Genomic DNA, 5,468 nt, shown 5'->3' with positions numbered 1-5,468 from the left:
AAAGTCACCAATTGCTCGCCCTACCAACCACCTGTCTGTCCAGAACAAGACCTTGGATCCGTCCCCGATAGAGATTTGCACCAAGCTGTTAAACACCTCCGCATCTTGGGTATCCTTCATGACTGGTAACCCCTGCCAAGGTCGTTGCTCGTCGGTTCGCTGTAACCACTCCCAGCGCACTCGCAAGGCCAGCCCATGTAGGCTGAGGTTTTTGACTCCTAAACCGCCAAATCCATATGGCTTGCAGATTTGTTGCCATGCCACCAAGCACTAACCGCCATTGACCTTTTCCTTCCCAGCCCAGAAAAAAGCCCTCATCCACCGATCGATTTCCTCAAGTAACCAAGCTGGGGCATCCATGACGAGTAGCTGATGGATCGGCCTCGCCGACACCACCGCTTTAATCAAGATCAACCTACCGGCTCTAGCAAGCATACCCCGCTGCCATGCCGGAAGAGTATGCACAATCTGATCGAGGATCGGCTGCTAGTGAACCTTCCTGAGTTGCCCAGTTGTTAACTGCAGCCCAAGATATCTGCAGGGGAAGGTCCGATCTCGCGATGTAACAGATGCTTGACAGTCATGCTATCCACCACATCGCCTCGAATAATCACCGCCTTTGTCTTCCTGTAATTGACTTGTAAGCCTGAGGCCTCACCAAAAACCCTCAACACCTCTCTGACCGTCACCAACTCCTGTACCTGGGGCTTGAGGAAGATCGCTACATCATCAGCATAAATCGACACCCGTTGCTTAGGAGCACATCCCACCAATGGCGTAAGCAGTCCTTCCTCCGAGGCTCTGACGATGCACAAGGTCAGGACTTCCATCGCGATCAAGAAGAGCTGTGGGGATGTTGGGTCCCCCTGTCGGAGTCCTCGGACGATTTTGATTGATTTCCCAGGCACCCCATTCACCAAGATCTTGATGCTGGCCGTATGCAGCAGGAGCGCCAGCCACTTGGGGCACTTCTCCCCAAAACCCATTTGTCGTAAAACCTCAAATAGGAACGGCCACGACAGGGAGTCAAAGGCTCTAGATATATCCAACTTCAGAAAAACCCCCTTGTCCCTCCTAGTACTGATCTTCCTGGCAAGCTGTCTAACGAGCAAAAAGTTATCACGCAAGCACCTCCCCTTAACGAACGCAGATTGGTTTTCACTGACCAACTCCCCCAGTCTGCCTCTTAGCCTATTGGCAACAATCTTGGAGAAGAGCTTGCCAAAACTATGAACCAAGCTGATGGGCCTGAAAACCCCCACCTCAATAGCATCCTGCCTCTTTGGGATCAAAACCACAATGGACTTGTTAAGCCTATCAAAGCCCCTACCATCACCAACCGCAAGCTTCAAGATGGCCGCCATTATGTCCCATTTGATAAGGCTCCACGCCTTTTGGTAAAACATACCAATGAAACCGTCAGGCCCCGGTGCACGATCAGCAGGCAGGTCCTGAACCACCCTCCAAACCTCATCTTCAGTGAATAGGTCATCCAGACTCCGCAGATCCCTCGCATGCAATCCAACACTATCCAGGTCCACCGTGAGATCCCTGACCGCCGTGCTACCCAACAGCGTCGAGTAAGCCTGGAAGAAAGCCTCCTCTTTATCTTCCTGCTCCGTAAACAGCTGATCACCAACACGAATCGCCGGGATGAAGTTCTTGATCCTATGCCCATTGGCAATCGCATGGAAGAGCTTCGTGTTTGCGTCCCCCTCCCGCAGCCATTTCATCTGCGACCTCTGCCGTGCAATTGTTCTCTCAAGTGATGAGAGCCCCAGAACAGTGGCCTTGAGCGTATTCCTCAGCCACAACTCTCCCGGCAGCAGTTGCCGCCTATCCTGCGCCGCGTCAAAACGGAGGATGATCAGGTTGGCGATGGACAACTGCAACTTGATATTACCCACCGATCTCTGACTCCACGCCTGCAACGAAGCCGCAACATTCCTGAACAACGCATCCAACCTTTTAAAAGGATCCACAATACTATCAGCATAGACCCAGGCATCCACTAACGCCTCCTGGAATCCAGGTAATTTTGTCCAGAACACCTCGAACTTAAACCTCTGCTTGGGACGGAAACCATTGTTGAGCGACAAATGTAGTGGCGCGTGATCCAATAAAGATGCTGCCAAAGCTTGCAGCAAAGCATCCGGGAAAACCATGTCCCAGTCCACCGACACCAATGCCCTGTCAATCCTTGTTAAGGTAGGGTTCTCTCTGGCATTACTCCAAGTGAACAATCTGCCATGCAAATATAGGTCCTTGAGCTCCATACGCCTCACAAACTCCCTGAATCTAGCCATCATCCCCAGGTCCAGATTATCATTGTTCTTCTCAGAGGCCGTGAGGATCATATTAAAATCGCCAATTATGAGCCATGGCCCAATGCACAGGGCCCTCCTCTCCTCCAGCTCCCGTAGGAACAGAAACTTCTCATCTCTGCGTTGCGGTCCATACACTACCATAACCCACCAAGGCTCCCCTCCTGGGGCCGTGACCTCCGCGTTCAGAGAGAAAGTATCAAACGAGACCCGGTCCACACGCACGATAGAGGAATCCCAGGCAAGGAGGATCCCTCCCCTAGTCTCCTGCGCCGGCAGATACGCAAACCGATCAAAATATGGTCCCAAACACTTCATAACAACGAAGGGATCAAACACCGCCAAATGCGTTTCCTGCAACGCCACCACATTCACCTTGACTGAAACTACAAACTCCTGGACATCATCTCTCTTGGCCGGATCGTTGAGGCCTCTCACGTTCAAGCTTAGAATCTCTGGTTTGTTATCCATTGATCAAAAGATACACCGACATCGTGGCCCAACAATACTACTGCACCAGGACCGCTCCAGGCCCTGCCAAAGGATTAAAACTGTCCGGCATGGTCTTCCCGAAAATCGCAGCAATTGCCCTGAGATGCTGCTCCCGCTCTGAATTCCGCGATTGCTTTGTCGCTGACGTCCAGCTCCGCCTCGGAGATTCCCAAGGCCTTGAGTAGCACCGCCTCAGCCGCAGTCGCTTTCCTCGGCCTGCGCGACGCCGGAGTGCTTCCCGTGGCTGTAACAACGGAGTTGTCAATTCAGGTGCACCTGGAAACAGACTTGCTCGCAAGAGTTTATCAGTAGTAACAGTTTAATAGCAGTAGCAGTAGTGAATTATCAGCAGCAGTGTAACAAAGACAACAGTAGTGATTATAGTAGACAACATGATTAAAATACTGTAGGCACAGGGATGGATGAACGGGCGCTGCATGGATGAGAGAAATCATATAACAATCAAGGTAGGGCATTTGCAGATAGTAATAAAACAGTATCCAAGTACTAAACAATCCATAGGCATGTGTTCCATTTAGTCGTACGTGCTCGCAATGAGAAACTTGCACAACATCTTTTGTCCTACCAGCCGGTGGCAGTCAGGCCTCTAGGGAATCTACTGGAAATTAAGGTACTCCTTTTAATAGAGCACCGGAGCAAAGCATTAACACTCCGTGAACACATGTGATCCTCATATTACCGCCTTCCCCTCCGGTTGTCCCAATTTCTGTCACTTTGGGGCCTCGGGTTCCGGACAGCAATATGTGTATACAACTTGCAGGTAAGATCATAAAACAATGCATATCATCATGAAACAATAACATGTTCAGATCTGAGATCATGGCACTCGGGCCCTAGTGACAAGCATTAAGCATAACAAGTTGCAACAATGTCATAAAAGTACCAATTACGGATACTAGGCACTATACCCTAACAATCTTATGCTATTACATGACCAATCTCATCCAATCCCTACCATCCCCTTCAGCCTACAGCGGGGGAATTACACACACATGGATGGGGAAAAATGGCTGGTTGATGGAGAGGCGTCGGTGGTGATGATGGCGATGATCTCCTCCAATTCCCCGTCCCGGCGGAGTGCCAGAACGGAGTTTCTGGTCCCGAGACGGAGTTTCGCGATGGCGGCGGTGTTCTGGATGTCTTCTGGCGATTTCGTCTAACCCCCCGTGCATTTTTAGGTTGAATCCCTTAAGTAGTCCAGAGGGGTGCGTCGGAGGCTGGCCGAGGCGGCCTCACCATAAGGCGGCGCGCCCCCCTCCTAGGCCGCGCCGGCCTATGGTGTGGAGGCCGTGGGCCTCCCCCTGGCCTGCCCTTCTGGCTCCGTGAGTCTTCTGGGAAAATAGGCCCTTCGACATTAATCCCGGGGATTTTCCTGAAAGTTGAGTTTCTGCACAAAAACAAGACACCAGGGCAATTCTGCTGAAAACAGCGTTCGTCCGTGTTAGTTGTATCGAAAATACACAAATTAGAGGCAAAACAATAGCAAAAGTGTTCGGGAAAGTAGATACGTTTTGGACGTATCAACTCCCCCAAGCTTAGCTTATTGCTTGTCCTCAAGCAATTCAGTTAACAACCGAGTGCGATAAAAGAACTTTCACGAACACATTTGTTCATATGATGTAAATATTCTCATGATATGGACTAGTACTTAGGCAATTCATAATAAGATACATGCAAATAAAGTCATCTAATAGCTATGTCAATCATGGAAAAGGTACCAACAAATTAATAATAAGCATCATGAATCATGTCTATCAACAAGATTGCAATGTTCATAAAAGGATATGATAAAGTGGTATCTCGCTTGCCCGTATTTGTACAACAAAACATAAATGCTCGGGCACCTTCGAAGTTCATGGGAAGACTGGAAGTAGAGGTTATCAAAGATAAAAGCATCAAAGTTATACCACAGTTAATCACATTTTGGGACAAGCATATTATACTAAGAATGACAGTCGTGCTCTCAAGAAGGTGCTCAAAGAAAGGATGGAGACTCAATGTAAAAGTAAAAGATTGACCCTTCGCAGAGGGAAGCAGGGATTAACATGTGCTAGAGCTTTTCATTTGTAAAACAGGAGTAAAATCATTTTGAGAGGTGTTTCTTGTTGTCAACGAATGATAGTGGGTACTCTAACTACCTCGTCAACCAGACTTTCAAGAGCGGCTCCCATGAAGGACGTTATCTCTACCAAGCAAGGTAAATCATCCCTCTTCTCTTTTGTTTACACATATATTTTAGTTTCATTATGGATGACACTCCCCCAACCTTTGCTTACACAATCCATGGCTAACCGAATCCTCGGTGCCTTCCAACATTCACATACCATGGAGGAGTGTCTATTTGCAAATTAAGTTGCTTACCGATAAATCAGGGCAAAACATGTGAAGAGAATTATTGATGAAAGTTAATTAATTGGGGCTGGGAACCCCGTTGCCAGCTCTTTTTGCAAAATTATTGGATAAGCGGATGTGCCACTAGTCCATTGGTGAAAGTCTGTCAAGAGTAAATGACAAGGTTGAAAGATAAACACCACATACTTTCTCATGAGCTATAAAACGTTAACACAAATTGAGAAGCATTTTGAAGGTTTAAAGGTAGCACATGAGAATTTACTTGGAATGGTTGAAAAT

Source organism: Lolium rigidum, chromosome 2, assembly GCF_022539505.1.
Source record: "Lolium rigidum isolate FL_2022 chromosome 2, APGP_CSIRO_Lrig_0.1, whole genome shotgun sequence".
Lineage (NCBI taxonomy): Eukaryota > Viridiplantae > Streptophyta > Magnoliopsida > Poales > Poaceae > Lolium > Lolium rigidum.
The sequence above is the reverse complement of the archived record's forward strand: the minus strand, read 5'-3'. Positions refer to the sequence as shown.